The sequence below is a fragment of the Tamandua tetradactyla genome, chromosome 15 (assembly GCF_023851605.1).
Source record: "Tamandua tetradactyla isolate mTamTet1 chromosome 15, mTamTet1.pri, whole genome shotgun sequence".
Classification (NCBI taxonomy): domain Eukaryota; kingdom Metazoa; phylum Chordata; class Mammalia; order Pilosa; family Myrmecophagidae; genus Tamandua; species Tamandua tetradactyla.
This window is the reverse complement of record NC_135341.1, coordinates 86,299,117-86,312,199: the sequence shown is the minus strand read 5'-3', so window position 1 is coordinate 86,312,199 and position 13,083 is coordinate 86,299,117. Positions and strand designations below refer to the sequence as shown.

The following is a 13,083-nucleotide window of genomic DNA, read 5'->3' as shown; positions in this document are numbered from 1 at the left end:
CTAGAAATATCTCTATGTGTGTGTTAGAAATTATGAATTAATATTGTACCTTCAATTCCAGTCCAGCCACCGCCCCCCAAGAATTCTTGCTTACCTTAGTCTGTTCTATATTTTTATCTCTCTTTTTCCACAGTGAGATCGCTGACTCCCAGTGTCATTAATATTGTTGCTTATTTGGTCAATTTTAAAAGATGTACAAGAGTTTCAGAATTACTAGCCCGTACCACTACAGCAAGCAACCTTTGCTCCAGATTGTTTGTAGTTTTTACTTCTTTAGATGAAGGAAATATGGTCAAAACGCTGTTCAGAAGTTACTTGCTTCAGTTCTTTTTTTTCTTTCTCTTCAATGAGATTACTTTATTAATTTGAAAAAAGATTAATTTCATCTGTTTCTGTTATCATTCAGTTTTAGATTTTACCCCCCCTTGCCATACTTTGTAAAATATGCTCAGAGAAGTTGACTTTCTTCCCTGTCCCTCAATCTGTCTTTCCACCCAATACTAGGTAACTAGTTTGTTAGTTTTTGGTTAATCCTTCCTGTTCTTTTTGCAAATAAAATGAAGATATGTTATTTTCCTTTATTCTCTTTTGTATTTTGCTGTTTTCTCTTAAAGATATGTGGGTTATTGCTTCACATCAATTCATTAAAATTTTCATTCTTTTTCACAGCTTCAAAATACTCCATGATGTCTCTCTACATAATTTAGCAAGCCAAATTACTGTATTTGGGCATTTAAGTAGTTCTAGTATTTTACAAATATTACGGCAATGTGCATACATGTTATCAAATTATTGGAAATTATCTTAAGAATAACGTTTTAGAGGTGGAATCAGTGTGTCAAAGGGTAAATGCATTGTGGTTTTGTTAGGTAATGTTAGGTTCCCCTCCACGGGAATTTTATCTTCTGTGTTTCCCGCAGCAGTGTATGAGAATGACTGTCCACAGCCTCAATAATCATACATGTTCCCAAGCTTTTGAATTCTTGACAGGGGCCATGTTCTAGTTTGCTAGCTGCCAGAATACAATATACCAGAAACAGAATGGCTTTTAAAAAGGGGAATTTAATGAGTTGCTGGTTTACAGTTCTAAGGCCGAGAAAATGTCCCATTTAAAACAAGTCTATAGAAATGTTCAATCTAAGGCATCCAGGAAAAGATACCTTCATTCAAGAAGGCTGATGAAGTTCAGGGTTCCTCTCTCATCTGGAAGGGAACATGGTGAGCATGGCATCATCTGCTAGCTTATTCTCCTGTCTTCCTGTTTCATGAAGCTCCCCAGGAGGCATGTTCCTTCTTCATCTCCAAAGCTCGCTGGCTGGTGGACTCTGCTTCTTGTGACTATGTCATTCTGCTCTGTTCTCTCTGAATCTCTTACTCTCCAAAATGTTTCCTCTTTTATAGAACTTCGGAAACTAATCAAGACCCACCCAAATGGGTGGAGACGTGCCTCTACCTAATCCAGCTTGACAACCACTCTTAATTAAATCACATCTTCAGGAGGTGATCTAATTACAGTTTCAAGCATACAATACTGAATAGGGGTTAGAAGAAACGGCTGCCTTTACAAAATGGGATTAGGATTAAAACATGGCTTTTCTAGGGTACATACATCCTTTCAAACCAGTACAGGCCGAAAAATGGCATTTTTGGCATTTTTCTTACTATGAGTGAAGTTGAACCTCTTTTCCTGTGTTTGGAGAAAAAAAATATTTTAAATAAACTTTTGAGGGCTAACTTACATACTATTAAATTCATCCTTTTTAAATGTCTAATGAATTTCAACAAATATACACACCCGTGCGACTATCACCATGATGCAGCTCTCTATATATATTCATAGTGTTGTAGGTGTTTGTGTATGTGCACAGTTTTAAGACCTGAATAGACTGATATACTAAAATCCTCACCATAAGCAGAATATCCAACATGTCCATTATCACCCAAGATTTTCTTCTGTTGCTCCTTTGTATTCCATCCCAGCCCCACCCTAAGCCTGACTTCTATTCTCTTCTCTGTCCTTTTACATTTGCCTTTTCCACAGTGTCATATGAATGGAATCATAGACCATGTAACTAGTTGAGGCTGGTTGTTATTATTCAGCATAATGTGTGTGAAATTTGTCCATGTTTTTGTTTCTTCCTTTTTGTTGATGAACAATATTCTGGTAAGTAGATATATCACAGTTTGTTCATCCATTCCTCCACTCAAGGACATCTGGATTGTTTCAGTTTTTGGCAGTTATGAATAAAGCCACTATAAACATTCATGTATAAGTTTTTTGTAAACAAGCTTTCACTTCTCTAGGGTAAATGTCTAAGAATGGGATTTCTGGGTCATATATACACATATTATATGTCTCATAAACACACACACACACACATAAGTATGTGTTTAACTTTGTTTTTTTTTTAACTTTTTATATTGTATAGTATAACATATATATAAAGCAAAGAAAGAAAAAAGCAATAATTATCAAACCACTCTTCACCAAGTAGTTACAGAATAGATTCCAGAATTTGTCATGGGCTACTATACCAACATCTCAGATTTTTCATTCTAGCTGCTCCAGAATATAGGAGGCTGGAAGGAATAAATATTTTTTTATCATCACAGTTGACTTTTTTTTTCTTTTTTGTGAAAAATATATATACAAGAAAGCAATAAATTCAAGATACAGTGCAACAGTTAGTTTTAGAACAGATTTCAGAGTTTGGTATGGGTTACAGTTCCACAGTTTTAGGTTTTTACTTCTAGCTGCTCTAAGATAGTGGAGACTAAAAGAAATATCGGTATAATGATTTAGCAATCACATTTGTTTGTTAAACCCTACCTTCTCTGTATAACTCTACCATCACCTTTGATCTTTCACCCACTCTTTAGAGGTATTTGGGCTATGTCCATTCTAAATTTTTCATGTTGGAAGGGGCTGTCAGTAATAAGGGGTAGGGAGATGGAACTAGCTGATGCTCTGGAGAGACTGGACCCTCTAGGTTTCAGGATTTATCTGGTCCAGGGACACATCTGGAGGTTGTAGGTTTCTGGAAAGTTACCCTGGTGCATGGAACCTTTGTAGATTCTTATATATTGCCATTGGTGTTCTTTAGGATTTACTGGAATGACTTTGGTTGGGGTTTGGCAAGTTATGATAGGTAGCAATATCTAACTGAAGCTTGCATAAGAGTGACCTCCAGAGCAGCCTCTTGTCTCTATTTGAACTCTCTCAGCCACTGTTACTTTATTTGTTACACTTCTTTTCCCCGTTTGGTCAGGATGACATTGTTGATCCCACAGTACCAGGGGCCAGGCTCATCCCTGGGAGTCATCTTCCATGCCACCAGGGAGACTTTCACCCCTGGATGTTATGTCCCACATCGAGGGGAGAGCAATAATTTCACTTGCAGAGTTGGGCTGAGAGAGAGTGAGACCATATCTGAGCAACAAGAGAGGTCCTCCAGAAGTAACTCTTAGGCATACCTATAGGTAAGCTAAGCTTTCCACCACATACATAAGCTTCACAAGATTAATCCTCAAGATCAAGTGCTTGGCCTATTGATTTGGGTGTCCCTAATGTTTGACACAGTTTCAAAGATTTCCCTCATGGTAAAGTTTAATAGTTCCATATTTTTTCTCCCATCCCTCAAGGGACTTTGCCAATACATTTTTATTATCTGTATCTGTATATACCTGTATCCAGGTATTACATCCAGGTAAAGGCTCTCATTCTTATCCTGGGGGTCCCTGTGTTTAAATGATCTATCTAGATAGATTGAGTTAGATTATGTGCTGCAGAAAATTTAGGTTCTGGACAAAATAAACCTTTCTTCCTTTGGTCTCAAAGAGTAGTTGAGGTTCTTAAATATAGACAGTGTCTTCGTTGCCCCTGTGTTCTGAATTACCTTAGTCCTAACCTGGTTGGCTTCATTCTTATTTCTAAATACCAGGCTATACATATATTAAACAGCCTCTCAGAATCCAGAAATAATAATTACCACTCCAGAATAAATGTTACTACTATAAGAGCTTACAGTCTAGGCTCCTGTTTTCTTATAAGCATTTTCTAAAGGAGACCGTACAATATTTGCTCTTTTGTATCTGGTTTATTTTGCCTCACCAAATGTCCCATAGGTTCATTCACAATGTTGCGTGCCTCACAACTTCATTCCTTTTTGTAGTACAATATTTGATCATATGTATACACCATCGTTCACCAATCTACTTATCAGTCAGTGCATCCTTCAGCCACCTGCGTTCATTAGGCATCATGTATAATGCCCAAAGTCCACAATCCATCAACACTCTCCATTTTAGATAATTTTGTTGTTCACTAGAGAAAAATAACCAATAAACCACCTCACCAAATAGGAAATCTAAACCTCCTCTTAACTCTTGTCCCTCCCCCCATTATTTATGCCTCATGTTGCTGTGTTACTGCTGATGTTTTCATCATAGCCCATAGCATGCAATAGCAGTTTTCCCCCTATACCTTGAACTTAAACACTCTTTGTACAAGAATCATACCTTTGAAGTATGTAAGAACTTATTTATATTTCTGATGTTAATCAGTGGGACACATAGATCTACACAACCCCTTTCATCATGTTCACGTTCAACTTGGTAATACTACTTACAGACCCACTAGTGAACCACCTTCACTTCTGTCTGTTCCCTTACATTAGAGTTCTACCTCATTAGCTAACCATTCACCCATCTCTAGTTTCTGTGTGTCTCTAGGTCCCTTATATTCTGTATTATAATCCTCTGATTTTACATTTATCATGGTTGTAAGTGTGGAATCATACAATATCTGTCCTTTTGTATCTGGCTTATTTCTCTCAGCCTTATGTTCTCAGGGCTCATCCATCTTCTCATGTGCTTCAGGACATCATTTTGTCTTACTGTTGCGTAAAATCCCATCGTATGTATATACCGCATTTTGTTAATTCACTCGTCTGTTGATGGGCATTTGGATTGTTTTCATCTTTTGACAGTAGTGAATAATGCTGCTGTGAACATCAGCATGCAGTTGTCTGTTTGTGTCACTGCTTTCAGCTCTTCTGGGTATATTCCAAGTAGTGCTATTGCTGGGTCATAGGGCAACTCGATATTTCGTTTCTTGAGGAACCACCAAACTATCTTCCATAATGACTGCACCATTATACATTCCCACCAGCAGTGCATAAGTATGCCAGTTTCTCCACATCCTCTCCAACATTTGTAGTTTCCTATTTGTTAAATAGCAGCCATTCTTATAGGTGTGAGGTGGTATCTCATTGTATTCTTGATCTGCATTTCCCTTATAGCTAATGGAAATGAGCATCTCTTCATGTGCTTTTGAACCATCAGTATTTACTTTTCAGAAAAATGCCTACTCATGTCTTCAGTGCATTTTATAATTGGGTTGTTTGTTCTTTTGTTGTTGAGTTGCATGATTTCTTTACAAGATATCAAATCTTTGTCCAATGTGAGATTTCCAAATATTTTCTCTCGTTGAGTTGGCTGCCCCCTTACCTTTTTCAGAAAGTCTTTTGAGGTGCAAAAGCATTTCATCTTGAGGAGTTCCCATTTATCTATTTTTTCTTTTGTTGCCTTTTGGGTGTAAGTTTAGGAAGCTATCTTGTATTACTAGGTCTTAAAGATGTTTTCCTAAATATTCTTCTAGAAGCTTTATGGTACCAGTTCTTAAAATTAGGTGTTTGATCCACTTTGAGTTAGTTTATGTGTAGGGTGTAAGATAGGGGTCCTCTTTCATTCTCTTGGCTATTGATATCCAGTTCTACCACACCCATTTATTGATAAAACTATTTTGTCTCAGTTCAGAGGATTTGAGGGCCTTGTCAAAAATCAGTTGACCGTAGATTTGGTGGTCTGTTTTTGCACTCTCCATTTGATTCCATTGGTTAATACTTCTGTCTTTGTGCCAGAACCATGCTGTTTTGACCACTGTGACTTTATAATATGTTTTTAAATCAGGAAGTGTTAATCTTCCCACTTCATTCTTTTTTAGGATGCTTTTAGCTATTTGAGGTCTCTTTCCCTTCCAGATGAATTTGCTGATGAGCTTTTCCAAATCTTCAAAGTAGGTTGTTGGAATTTTGATTGGTACTGCTTTGAATCTTTAGACCAATTTGAATAGAATTGACATCTTAACTATATTTAACCTTCCAATCCATGAGCAAGGAATGTCTTTCCACCTATTTAGGTCTTTAGTTTCTTTTAGCAGTGTTATGTAGTTTTCTGTGTCAAGTCCTTTATGTCCCTACTTAAGGTCATTCCTAGGTACTTGATTCTTTTAGTTGCTATTTTGAATGAAATTTTTTCCTTAACTGACTCCTCAGTTAGGTCATTGCTTGTGTATAGAAACGTTACACATTTGCACATTAATTTTATATCCCATCACCTTGGTCAATTTTTTTATTAACTCAAGTAACTTTGCTGTAGATTTCTCAGAATCTTCCAAGTGTGGTATCATGTCATCTGCAAATAACGGAAATTTTGCTTTCTCCTTTCCAATTTAGATGCCTTTTATTTCTTTTTCCTACCTGATTACTCCAGCTAGAAATTTTAATATAATGTTGAATAATAGTGGTGACAGAGGACATCCTAGTCTCATTCCTGATCCGAGGGGGAAAGCTTTCAGTCTCTCTCCATTGAGTATGATGTTGGCTATTGGTTTTTCATATATGCCTTTTATCATATTGAGGAAGTTACCTTTGATTCCTCCTTTTGAAGTGTTTTTGTCAGAAAAGGATGTTGAATTTTGTCAAATGCTTTTTGAGCATTAATCAAGATCATGTTATTTTTCCTCTTCAATTTGTTAATGTGTTGTATAATATTAGTTAATTTTCTTGTGTTGAACCATCCTTGCATTCCTGGTATAAATCCCACTTGGTCATGGTGTATAATTCTTAAATCTGTTAGATTCAGTTTTCTAGTATTTTGTTGGTAGTTTTTGCATCTGTGGTCATTAGGGAGATTGACCTGTAGTTTTCCTTTCTTATAGCGTCTTAACCCAGTTTTTGGTGTTGTGATGATGTTAGTTTCATAAAATGAGTTAGGTAGTGTTCCTTTTTCCTCAATTTTTTGGAAAAGTTTGAGCAGAATTGGTGTTAGTTCTTTTTTTTTTTTTATAGGAAATGTTAGGTTTAATTACTCAACAAACAAAAAAGCAAATATAATTCTTTTTTTTTTTTTTGAAATTAACATTTAGAAATCATTCCATTCTACACATGCACTCAGTAATTCTTAGTATCATCACATAGATGTATGATCATCATTTCTTAGTACATTTGCATCGATTTAGGAAAAGAACTAGCAAAACAGCAGAAAAAGATATAGAATGTTAATATAGAGAAGAGAATTAAAATAATAATACTACTAATATATATATATATATAAAGGAAAAAGAAAAAAAACAAAAACAAAAGATACAAACACACAAACAAACAAAAAACCATATTTCAGGTGCAGCTTCATTCAGTGTTCCAACCTAGCTACATTACACTTAGGTATTATTGTGCTGTCCATTTTTGAGTTTTTGTTTCTAGTCCTGTTGCACAGTCTGTATCCCTTCAGCTCCAATTACCCATTATCTTACCCTGTTTCTAACTCCTGCTGGTCTCTGTTACCAATGATATATTCCAAGCTGATTCTCAAATGTCGGTTCACATCAGTGGGACCATACAGTATTTGTCCTTTAGTTTTTGGCTAGACTCACTCAGCATAATGTTCTCTAGGTCCATCCATGTTATTACATGCTTCATAAGTTTAGTCTGTCTTAAAGCTGCATAATATTCCATCATAGGTATACGCCACAGTTTGTTTAGCCACTCGTCTGTTGATGGACACTTTGGCTGTTTCCATCTCTTTGCAATTGTAGATAATGCTGCTATAAACACTGGTGTGCAAATGTCCGTCTGTGTCTTTGCCCTTAAGTCCCTTGAGTAGATACCTAGCAGTGGTATTGCTGGGTCGTGATCCATTCTGCCATTCTATGTCTTTTGATTGGGAAATTCAGTCCATTACCTTTTAGTGTTATTACTGTTTGGATAATATTTTCCTCTACCATTTTGGCTTTTGTATTATATATATCATATCTGATTTTCCTTCTTTCTACACTTTACTCCATACCTCTCTCTTCTGTCTTTTCGTATCTGACTCTAGTGCTCCCTTTAGTATTTCTTGCAGAGCTGGTCTCTTGGTCACAAATTCTCTCAGTGACTTTTTGTCTATAAATGTTTTAATTTCTCCTTCATTTTTGAAGGACAATTTTGCTGGATATAGAAGCCTTGGTTGGAAGTTTTTCTCTTTTAGTAATTTAAATATATCATCCCACTGTCTTCTAGCTTCCATGGTTTCTGCTGAGAAATCTACACATAGTCTTATTGGGTTTCCCTTGTATGTGACGGATTGTTTTTCTCTTGCTGCTTTCAAGATCCTCTCTTTCTCTTTGACCTCTGACATTCTAACTAGTAAGTGTCTTGGAGAACGCCTATTTGGGTCTATTCTCTTTGGGGTGCGCTGCACTTCTTGGATCTGTAAATTTAGGTCTTTCATAAGAGTTGGGAAATTTTCAGTGATAATTTCTTCCATTAGTTTTTCTCCTCCTTTTCCCTTCTCTTCTCCTTCTGGGACACCCACAACACGTATATTTGTGCGCTTCGTATTGTCATTCAGTTCCCTGATCCCCTGCTCAAGTTTTTCCATTCTTTTCCCATAGTTTCTGTTTCTTTTTGGAATTCAGATGTTCCATCCTCCAGTTCACTAATTGTAGCTTCTGTCTCTTTAGATCTACCATTGTAGGTATGCATTGTTTTTTCCATTTTTTCTTCTTTGTCCTTCACTCCCATAAGTTCTGTGATTTGATTTTTCAGATTTTCTATTTCTTCTTTTTGTTCAGCCCATGTCTTCTTCATGTCCTCCCTCAATTTATTGATTTGGTTTTTGAAGAAGTTTTCCATTTCTGTTCGTATATTCAGCATTAGTTGTCTCAGCTCCTGTATGTCATTTGAACTATTGGTTTGTTCCTTTGACTGGGCCATATCTTTAATTTTCCGAGCGTCATCCATTATTTTCTGCTGGTGTCTGGGCATTTGATCAGATTTCCCTGGGTGTGGGACCCGGCTGGTTGAAAGGTTTTTCTGTGAAATCTCTGGGTTGTTTTTCTTTTCCTGCCCAGTAGGTGGCACTCGTGGCGCTCGTCTGTCTGCGGGGCTCACCAGTAAAAGATGCTGTGGCTCCTTTTTTTTTTTTTTTTTTTTTTTTTTTTTTTTTTTTTTAAAGGAAAGACAGAGAGAAGGAAGGAAGGATAGAAGGAAGGAAGGAAGGAAGAAAGGGAAACATCTTTAAACATTTTTCTTGTTTTATTGTATTTTGTTTTTCCGTTTTTTGTTACATGGGCTGGGGCCGGGAATCGAACCGAGGTCCTCCGGCATAGCAGGCAAGCACTTTGCCCGCTGAGCCACCGCGGCCCGCCCGCTGTGGCTCCTTTAACTGGCCAGTCCGAATCTTGCAGTCAGCCCGGGAAACCGCGTGTGGAGGGGGTGGGTCGCCGGCCGCCGTGGCTTGAGGGACTGCCGGTCCAAATTGCCCAGCTGGCCCGAGACGCCAAGCGTGGTGGGAGGGCCCCACTATCCAACGTTCCCACTCAGACCGGGGAGCCACGTGCGTGGAGGGGACCCCAGTCGCCAGCCGCCCCGGCCGGGAAAACGCGCACCCCTTGGATATCTCACCGCAGCGGATTCTCCCTGCCCGTTCAGCCGTTCCAGAATGGGGTATGCTGTCTTTTTGGTCTCTGTCGTGGCTCCGGGAGCTGTTTCGTATTGTTTCTGTTTCTTTAGTTGCTTTTCTGGAGGAGGAGCTAAGACCCGCGCGTCTTACTAAGCCGCCATCTTCTCCGGAAGTCGGTGTTAGTTCTTTTTGGAATGTTTGATAAAATTCCCCTGTGAAGTCCTCTGACCCTGGGCTTTTCTTTGTAGGGTGATTTTTGATGACTGATTGAATCTCTTTACTTGTGATTGGTTTGTTGAGATCTTCTGTTTCTTCCTGAGTCAGTGTACCTTGTTTGTATGTTTCCAGGAATTTGTCCATTTCATCGAAGTTGTCTGGTTTGTTGGCATGAAGTTGTTCATAGTTTCCTCTTGTGATTTCTTTTATTCCTTCAGGGTCTATGGTAACACACCTCTTCTCATTTCTGATTGTGTTTATTTGCATACTCTCTTTTTTTCCTTGTCAGCCTTGCTAGTGGCTCATTGATTTTATTGATTTTCTCAAAGAACAAACTTTGGTTTTTTTTTATTCTTACTGTTGTTCCTTTATATTCCGATTCATTTAACTCTGCTTCAATCTTTGTTATTTCTCTTCTTCTATTTGTTTTGGGGTTAGTTTGGTGTTTTCTCAAGTTCCTCCAAGTAAGCAGTTAAGTCCTTGATTTTTGCTCTTTCTTGTTTTTTAATATAGGCATTTAGGGCAATAAATTTCCCTCTCAGCTTAGCCTTTGCCACCTCCCATAAATTCTGATATGTCGAATTCTTATTTTCATTTGTCTCAAGATAGCTATTGATTTCTGTAGCAATTTCTTCTTTGTCCTACTCATTGTTTAAGAGTGTATTTAATCTCCATATATTTGTGAAGGATCTTGTTCTTTGGTGATTAGTGATATTCAGTTTTATTCCATTGTGATCAGAGAATGTACTTTGAATAATTTCAGTGTTTTTAAATTTATGAAGAACTGTTTTGTGCCCCAGCATATGATCTGTTCTGGAGAAAATTCCATGAGCACCAGAGAAGAATATATATTCTGATGTTTTGGGGTTAATGACTAATATATGTGTGTGTTAGGTCTAATTCATGTATCATCTTGTTTAACTTCTCTGTTTCCTTGTTGCTCCTCTCTCTGGTTGTTCTGTCTATAGAGGAGAATGGTGTATTGAAGTCTCCTACTATTATTGTTGAAACATCTATCGCTCCCTTTTTTGCCAACGTCTGTCTCATGTACTTTGGAGCTCCTTGATTAGGAGCATAAGCATTTATGATTGTTATTTCTTCTTGGTGAATTGTCCCTTTTATTAATATATAGTACCCTTATTTGTCTCTTATGATGTCTTTACATTTAAAATCTATTTTGTCCGATATTAGTATAGCTACTCATTCTTTCTTTTGGTTACAACTTGCATAGAACATCTTTTTCCATCTTCTCACTTTTTAACCTATTTGTATCCTTATGTCTAAGATGAGTCTCTTATAAGCAGCATATAGCTAGATTATATTTCTTAATCCATTCTGCCAATATGTATCTTTTAATTGGTAAGTTTAGTCCATTAACATTCCAAGTTGTTACTGAAAAGGTGTTTCTTGAATCTACTATCTTATCCTTTGGGTTTTATTTGTCAGACCTATATATTCTATTCCCTCTTTCTCTTTTTATCCATTAAGTTACCCTTACTAGGACTCTTCAATTCTCTGTCCTCCTCAAGACCTCCTTCTCCTGTCTTTTTTTTTTCAACTGGCAGAAATCTCTTCAGTATTTCTAGAGGGTTGGTCTCTTGTTGACAGATTGTTTCAGGATTTGTTTGTGAAAATTTAATCTCTCCTTCAGTTTTAAAGGACGGTTTGGCTGGGTATAGAATTCTTGGCTGGAAGTCTTTCTCTTTCAGAATTTTGAATATATCATACCACTGCCTTCTTGCCTCCATAGTGCCAGTTGAGTAGTCTGAACTCAATCTTATGTGGTTTCCCTTGTATGTAGTATATTGTTTTTCTCTTCCTGCTTTTAGGATTTTTTGCTTCTCTTCAACATTTGACAGACAGATTAGTATGTGTCTTGGGGAAGACCTGTTTGGATTTATTATGTTTGGAGTTCATTGCGTTTCTCTGACTTGTATATTTATGTCCTTTAGGAGGGTTGGGAAGTTTTCCCCCATTATATCCTCAGCTCCTCCTCCTAGCCCTTTACTCCTTTTGGGACACCAGTGATTCTTATATTTTTGTGCTTTGTTTTGTCCATCATTTTCCTGAGATCCAATTCAAATTTTTCCATCTTTTTTGTCATTTGCTGTTTTGAGTTTCTGAAATCAGTTGTCCTGTCCTCTAGTTTGCTTATTCTTTCTTTTGCCACTTCAAATCTGCTGTTGTGTATCTCTAGTATGTTTTTTTGTTTGGTCTACAGCAACTTTAATCTCTGTGATGTCTGTTATTTTTCTATTTATTCTTTCAAATTCCTCTTTGTTCTCTTTTAGTGTCTTTCTTGATCTCCTTTATGTCATTAGCTGTTCTTTTATTCTCCCATTCATTTAACTCTGCTTCAATCTTTGTTATGTTGTTCTTTTCATATATATATTTTTTTTTATTAATTAAAAAAAATTAACTAACAAAACATTTAGAAATCATTCCATTCTACATATATAATCAGTAATTCTTAATATATCACATAGTTGCATATTCATCATTTCTTAGTACATTTGCATCGATTTAGAAAAAGAAATAAAAAGACAACAAAATATGAAACATGTTCATATGAACATCTTTGATTAGTTGTTCCAACTTCTGTGTCTCCTCCAGTATTTTAATTTGGTCAACAGGCTGGGCTTTATCTGTCTGCATCATGATATACTTAACGATCTTCTGTTGTCTTTGAGGCATGTAAATATCTTGGTTCTTTTACTTTGGAAGTTGATTTCCTATAGTAGTCTAAAGCTTTGTATCTGCAGAATGGATGTGGAGCATGGGACAGGATACAACAGTGTACTGATGCGATGATGCATAGCTGCATAGGTATAGACACAGTTTGGGGACACTATGCTGGTGCCTGTGAGCATGGAAGTAGGTTGCAATGTGGAGTTGCAGTGCTGGGGACACAGAGGTAGAGCACAGTGGGGGGCAGTGTCTGGGTGTGTTCTTGTGTGGAGGGAGTGGTCCAGGGGGCCCAGAATACAGATGTGGGAGTGTGTAGAGGTGAGCACAGGTCACTGGGTTGGGGGATGTGGGTTGGGGAGGATGATGTCTGGTGGGTGGTGCTCTGGTGTGGTTGTGCAATTGTGGAGGTGGTGGAGCAGGTGTGCATGCATGTGCAGGACAGAGCTTTGTAGC

General features: G+C 37.4%; 1 protein-coding gene across 1 annotated transcript in view; it reads left to right on the top strand.

The window, feature by feature from the left end:
• GK5 (glycerol kinase 5) overlaps positions 1–13,083 on the top strand; it is a 117,622-nt gene that overhangs the window by 68,306 nt on the left and 36,233 nt on the right. The window lies entirely within an intron of this gene.